The sequence below is a fragment of the Arachis ipaensis genome, chromosome B07 (assembly GCF_000816755.2).
Source record: "Arachis ipaensis cultivar K30076 chromosome B07, Araip1.1, whole genome shotgun sequence".
Lineage (NCBI taxonomy): Eukaryota > Viridiplantae > Streptophyta > Magnoliopsida > Fabales > Fabaceae > Arachis > Arachis ipaensis.
The window spans coordinates 58,479,551-58,487,434 of record NC_029791.2 but is presented as its reverse complement, the minus strand read 5'-3'; positions in this window follow the sequence as shown (position 1 = coordinate 58,487,434).

Here is a 7,884-nt window from a genome sequence, read left to right as displayed (position 1 = left end):
GGAGGAATTATTTTATACTTATATTTATTTTTTTGTTTTTTTTTAATTGATTGTAATATTTTTGGCCTTGAAGGCCATTAGATATTCTTGGAGTCTTTGGTACCGTCATACTTTATACGGGCTGGTTTGTCGAAATCTTTTCGTAACCCGACTTTCAGGATCTTTTTAGTGAACGGGATAGTTCCCATTATCACGTGTTCGCTCCTTGTCCTCTTGGGATTTCGCCGGTGTCTTTTGTCGTCGTCGTCATGTCGGTACTCCAATCCATGAAAAATATTTCGATCTCATCGTTTTCCGTGTTATCGTTCGGGTGACCTTTTGTTCTTGGTTTTTCGCCGCAATAAGCTCTTGGAGGTCACTTGACTTGCATGTTCCGGCTGGTATCGCTCTTTGGATGTGACCCATTCCTCAAGAGTTTGTACGCTTTGATAGAGTTCTTGGATTGCTTTCTCTCCTAGGCCACAAGTGCGAGGGCCTTTTCAAGGTAGTAGTTGTCTTCTTTCGGTGGTTGTCTGTCAAGGGTTAGCTGACAGTGCATGGTGCTGTTTATCCTTCCGAGGGTCAGAGGGACATTGCTCCATGGTTCGGGCGTTAGGTCGTTTCGCTCTGACTCATGACGATGGCTTGAGGATTTCTCTTTGAAATTTTTTATCATGCCGCCAAAACTTGACAAGTCTCTATAGATGGCGCCAATGTACAAAATTACTCTTCAAAATATTACAATCAATTTTATATTTATATTTATATTTTCTATTGGCGTGCTGTCATTTATTGGCTACCACAACTTGGCTTATCTCCTCATCGTTTACATATTCTCTTGTGATGTTTTGGATTTTGTGCATAGTCCAGACTGGTTTTGTGGTGAGGTATTTTTGGAAGTCTTCATTCATGAGACCCTTGGTCAACTAAAGGCTGGCCATGGAGTCCCATGAGCCCGCCGACCGTTAGGCATTCGACGTTGAATCTATCGAGGTATTTTCTCGTGGGCTCGTCTTATCATTGGGTGACTCTGATTAGGCTGATCGGGTGTTTGGCTGGTGATAGTGGTGAATTGCGCCATGAACTTTCTGTAGATATCGTCAAAACTGGAGATCGAACCATCTGGGAGAGCATTGAACCACTTGATGGTTGGGCCGGCTAGCGTTAACGGGAAAACCCTGCATCGAACTACATCGCAGCTCCTTCCAGGTTCAACGTGGCCTCGAAGGCCGTTAGGTGTTCTTGAGGGTCTTTGATGCCGTCATACTTCATATCGGTTGGTTTGTCGAAACCTTTTGGTAACCTGGATTTCAAGATCTTTTCGGTTAACAGAGTAGTTCTCATTATCACATGTTTGCTACTTGTCCTCTTGGGATCTCACCAGTGTCTTCTGTTGTCGTCGTCGTCATGTCGGCGCTCCGGTCCATGGGAAAAGGTGCGATCTCGTCGTTTCCCGTGTCATTGTTCAGGTGACCTTTTTTCTTGGTTTCTCGCTGTGATAAACTCCTGGAGGTCACTTGACTTGCGTGTTCCAGCTGGTGTCGCTCTTTGGATGCGACCCGGCCCTCAAGAGTTTGTACTCTTTAGTAGAGTTCTTGGATTATCTAGAATGCTTTCTCTCCAAGGCTGTCGGGTGCTCGAGCCTTTTCAAGGTGGTAGTTATCTTCTTTCAGTGGTTGCCTGTCAGAGGTTAGCTGACGCTGCACGGTTCTAGTTATCCTCCAGAGAGTTAGGGGGACGTTGCTCCGTGGTTTGGGTGTTGGGTCGTTTGGCTCTGACTCATGGTGGTGGCTTGGGAATCGCTCCTTGAAATTCTCTTCATGTCGCCAAGACTTGGCAAGTCCCCACAGACAGAGCCGATGTACAAGATGTCGCTGGTAAGGGTTATGAGATGGATCGGAGACTCGCTGGCCAAGGGGGTAACGGGATCGAACTAAGCTAGAATGCAATAAAAGTCTAATAGTTATCATGCAAAATCTTAAATAGAAAATAGGAAATAAGATAGAAATATTGAAGAACAAAAAATAAGGAAAGTAGAAGATAAAGAAACTCAACCACCTCAGTCACGGTGGTTGCTGCTCCCTCCTGAGAATCCTCTCTGGCGCTTCAGGTCATCTATGTCGCGCCTCTGCTTCAACTGCTCCTCCACCAGCTGATGGAGGAAGGCTGAATAGTTGAACAGGGGAGAATTGACAATTAAGAATTTATAATAAGAAAAGCGTTGCAAGTACAGCTCTTAACTAACAAAAATTCCGCTTATCAATTTAAAAGGGTTGTCACAAATTTAGAATAAAAATACTGGGAATAGAAATCCCAGGTCGTCTCCCAATGAGTTGACAAAAGAGTGCTATTTTATTAGTCGGGAATTTTTCGAGAAATTTTAAAAGTTGGAGAACAGAAAAATAAATGATTGTAAATTAAGGCAATGTAAATTAAAAGAGATTTATGTATTCAAAGTAAAAAGCCTTGGCCGGGAGAATATTAATCGGAAGTTCTATCCTTGTTGGAATTCTCCCAAGTGTAATAGTAAGAGGTTGTTGTTTTCACTTAGTTAACCCTTACCGAATAAAGGAAAGTTAAGTGATTGAGCTAACTCTTATTCACAAGTCCTAATCTTCTCATATGGAAGGATTAGCGTTAGTGACTAGAGAGCCAGCCAACAACATCTAATTAAAACCAACACTTGAGTATTCCAACTCAAGAGTCTCCTTTCAATCAATTCCCAAGTCAAGTTGGGAGTCTACTCCATTGACATGAATACAACGTTTACAGACATATAAGAAGAGTAAAAAGAAGACATGATAAATTAAATAAAATAGGAACTGAAAATTAATTAAAGATAAAAGTAGTTCTTCGCATTAATAAATCCCAAAATCATAAACATAAGTATCTGAACAGGGTTACTGGGCAATAAAAGAGTAAAGGAATAAGGAAACAAACTAGAATAATGGAAACTTCAACGGAGGTAGTGACTCTTCTCAATATCCAAATCAAAAGCATAAAAACTCTAAAACTATGAATGTGAAGAAAACTTAGAGGAAGGAGTAGTATTCTCTCTAAGATTCAAAACTAAAAACTAAAAACTATGCGAATGAGAATGTGTCTTGAGTCTCTGTATTTCGGTCCAAAAATTTAGACATGGCTAAATAGCCAGCTAAGCTTTATGTGAAAGCTTCGGTCTAAAAGACTAGACATGGCCAATGGCCAGCCAAGCTTCAGCAGAACATTACATACAACAGCAAGATTGATAGAAATCAACAAGCTCTTGTGATGATGAGTTGAAACCTCGGTCCAAAAGATTAGACATGGCTTCACAGCCAGCCAGATTTCAACAGATCATCATGAAACTCTAGAATTCGTTCTTAAAAATTTTGAAGACATATAATAATTTATATATATATATATATATATATTTTAATTTTCAAAAATAAAAATAATAAAAACAAAAAGCTTAAAATTAAAATAAAATTACCTAATTTGAGCAACAAGATGAACCGTCAGTTGTCCAAACTCGAACAATCCCCAGCAACGGCGCCAAAAACTTGGTGCACGAAATTGTGATCTCAACGGTGCCAAAAACTTGGTACGCACGTTCATAATATCAATTCCTTTTCACAACTCCGCACAACTAACCAGCAAGTGCACTGGGTCGTCCAAGTAATAAACCTTAAGTGAGTAAGAGTCGATCCCACGGAAATTGTCGGCTTGAAGCAAGCTATGGTCATCTTGTAAATCTCAGTCAGGCATATTCAAATGGTTATGAGGTTTTGATAATTAAAAGATAAATAAAATATAAAATAAGATAGAAATACTTATGTAATTCATTGGTGAGAATTTCAGATAAGCGTATGGAGATGCTTTGCTCCTTCTGAATCTCTGCTTTCCTACTGTCTTCATTCAATCATTCATACTCCTTTCCATGGCAAGCTCTAGGTTGGGGGATCACCGTTGTCAATGGCTACCGTCCATGCTCTCAATGAAAATGGTCCAAGTGCGTTGTCACCGCATGGCTAATCATCTGTCGGTTATCACTCATGTTAGAATAGGATCCATTGATCTTTTTGCGTCTGTCACTACGCCCAACACTTGCAAGTTTGAAGCTCGTCACAGTCATTCCTTCCCAGATCCTACTCGGAATATCACAGACAAGGTTTAGACTTTCCGAATCTCAGGAATGGCTGCCAATTGATTCTAACTTATACCACGAAGACTCTGATCTTTTGGAATGGAGGCTAAGAGATACACACTCAAGCTAGTATAGATAGAACGGAAGTGGTTGTCAGGCACGCATTCATAGGTGAGAATGGTGATGAGTGTCACGGATCATCACATTCATCAGGTTGAAGTGCGAGTGAATATCTTGGAATAAGAATAAGCTTGAATTGAATAGAAAAATAATAGTACTTTGTATTAATTCGTGAGGAACAACTAAGCTCCACACCTTAATCTATGGGGTGTAGAAACTCCACTGTTGAAAATACATAAGTGATGAAGGTCCAGGCTTGACCGTGAGGCCAGCCTCCAAACGTGTACAATGGTCTCCGTTTCGAAATATGAAAACTGGATGTAAAATAAATCACTAAAAGTAGTTTTTATACTAAACTAGTAGCTAGGGTTACAGAAAAGAAGTAACTAAGTGCAGATAGTGCATAAATCCACTTCCGGGGCCCACTTGGTGTGTGCTTGGGCTGAGTGTTGAAGCTTTCACGTGTAGAGACTCTTCTTGGAGTTAAACGCCAGCTTTGGTGCCAGTTTCGGTGTTTAACTCCAGCTTGTAACTCAGTTTTGGCATTTAACGCCAGAATAGGGCAGGAAGTTGGCATTTAAACGCCAGTTTACATCGTCAAAACTCGGGCAAAGTATGGACTATTATATATTGCTGTAAATCTCTGGATGTCTACTTTCCAACAAAATTGAGAGCGCGCCTGATGAGCGGATATTTTATACGCTTTTTGGGGATAATTTCATATAGTTTTGAGTATGTTTTAGTTAGTTTTTAGTTTATTTCCAGTAGTTTTTAGGAAAAATTCATGTTTCTGGACTTTACTATGAGTGGTGTGTTTTTCTGTAATTTCAGGTATTTTTCTGGCTGAAATTGAAGGAGCTGAGCAAAAATCTGATTCAGGCTGAAAAAGGACTGCTGATGCTGTTGGATTCTGACCTCCTTGCACTCAAAGTGGATTTTCTGGAGCTACAGAACTCGAAATGGCGTGCTTTCAATTGCGTTGGAAAGAAGACATCCAGGTGGATAGGAGGGCCTAAAGGACTGAAATCCTGGTCTAAGCGGCTAAACCAAGCTGTCCCTAACCATGTGCTTGTGGCGTGGAGTTGTCAAGTGAAAACTTGAGACTGAGTGGTTAAAGTCAAGGTCCAAGCGAAATTACTGCACAACAAGTAACTTTTAATTTATGCTCTACTGGTTATTCACAATTCAACTGATAAATATAATTGAATTCCTGACTAAGATTTACAAGATAACCATAGATTGCTTCAAACCAACAATCTCTGTGGGATTCGACCCTTACTCACGTAAGGTATTACTTGGACGACCCAGTGCACTTGCTGGTTAGTGGTACGCGTTGTGAAAAGTGTGATTCACAATTCGTGCACCAGCGCCAATTGGGTTTTTGTAGCTCCAGAAAATCCATTTCGAGTGCAGGGAGGTCAGAAACCAACAGCATCTGCAGTCCTTTTTCAGCATCTGAATCAGATTTTTGCTCTGGTCCCTCAATTTCAGCCAGAAAATACATGAAATCACAGAAAAACACATAAACTCATAGTAAAGTCTAGAAATGTGAATTTTTCTTAAAAACTAATAAAAATTTAGTAAAAACTAACTAAATTATACTAAAAACTACCTAAAAACAATGCCAAAAAGCGTATAAATTATTCGTTCATCACAACACCAAACTTAAATTGTTTCTTGTTCCCAAGCAATTGAAAATCAAATAGGATAAAAAGAAGAGAATATACTATAAATTCCAAAATATCAATGAGACTTAGCTCCAATTAGATGAGTGGGACTAGTAGCTTTTTGCCTCTGAACTTTACCCTTGCCTTTTAGTTTAAAGGGTTATTGGCTTTTTGCTCTTGCCTTTTGGTTTAAAGAGCTCTTGGCTTTTTCTGCTTGCTTTTTCTTTTTCTTTCTTCTCTTTTTTTTTGCAAGCCTTGTTTTTCGCTGCTTTTTCTTGCTTCAAGAATCAATTTTATGATTTTGTGGAGGAAAGTGCATCCCTTGAGGCATCTTAGGGATTTCATGATGAGGAATTTCCTCATGCTCTTGTTGAGGTCCATGAGTGGGCTTTCTCGTTTGCTCTATCCTCTTTTTAGTGATGGGCTTGTCCTCTTCAATGAGGATGTCTCCCTCTATGACAATCCCAGCCAAATTGCAGAGGTGACAAATGAGGTGAGGAAAGGCTAACCTTGCCAAAATGGAGGACTTGTCAGCCACCTTGTAAAGTTCTTGAGGTATAATCTCATGAACTTCCACTTCCTCCCCAATCATGATACTATGGATCATGATGGCCCGATCCACAGTTACTTCGGATCGGTTGCTAGTAGGAATGATAGAGCGTTGGATGAACTCCGACCATCCTCTAGCCACAGGCTTAAGGTCCGGTCTTCTCAATTGAACCGGGTTGCCTCTTGAGTCTCTTTTCCATTGAGCTCCTTCTACACATATGTCCATGAGGACTTGGTCCAACCTTTGATCAAAGTTGACCCTTCTAGTGTAGGGGCATGCATTTTCTTGCATCATTGGCAAGTTGAATGCCAACCTTACATTTTTTGGACTAAAATCTAAGTATTTCCCCCGAACCATTGTAAGCCAATTCTTTGGATTCGGATTCATACTTTGATCATGGTTCTTAGTGATCCATGCGTTTGCATAGAACTCTTGAACCATTAAGATTCTGACTTGTTGAATAGGATTAGAGAGAATTTTCCATCCTTTTCTTCTAATCTCATGTCAGATCTCTGGATACTCACTCCTTTTGAGCTTGAAAGGGACCTCAGGGATCACCTTCTTCTTGGCCACAACTTCATAGAAGTGGTCTTGATGGACCTTTGAGATGAATCTCTCCATTTCCCATGACTCGGAGGTGGAAGCTTTTGCCTTCTCTTTCCTCTTTCTAGAGGTTTCTCCGGCCTTAGGTGCCATAAATGGTTATGGAAAAACAAAAAGCAATGCTTTTACCACACTAAACTTAAAGTGTTTGCTCGTCCTTGAGCAAAGAAGAAAGAATGAAGGAGAAGAAGAAGAAAATAGAGGAGATGGAGGGTGAGGGTGAGTTCGGCCAAGGGGTATAAGGTGTTGGTGATGTGTGAAATTGAAGGAGTGATGAGGGGTATATATAGGAGTGGGGGGAGGGTTAGGTTCGTGTATTTGGGTTTGGGTTTGGGTGGGAAAGAGGTTTGAATTTGAAGGTAGGTGGTGTTTTAGGGAAAAGTGAATGAGGTGATTGGTGAAGGGTATTTGGGAAGAGATATGGAGGTGATTGGTGAAGGGTATTTGGGGAAGAGTGTTATGAAAAGGTGTGAAGAAGAGAGAAGAAGAGGTGGGGTAGGTGGGAATCCTGTGGGGTCCACAGATCCTGAGGGGTCAAGAACTTTAACATCCCTGCTCTATTTAGGCGTGCAAGACGCCCTTAGAGTGCATTTCTGGCGTTAAACGCCAGGTTGGTGCTTGTTTCTGGCGTTTAACGCCAGCTTTTCTCCCTTTCTTGGTGTTTATCGCCAACTTGATGCTCTGTTCTGGCGTTAAACGCCAGTCTGGTGCCTGTTTCTGGTATTTAACGCCCAGAATGGTGCCAGACTAGGCGTTTAACGCCCATTCTGCTATTTTTACTGGCGTTTAAACGCCAGTAAGCTCTTCCTCCAGGGTGAGCTATTTTTAATGTTGTTTTT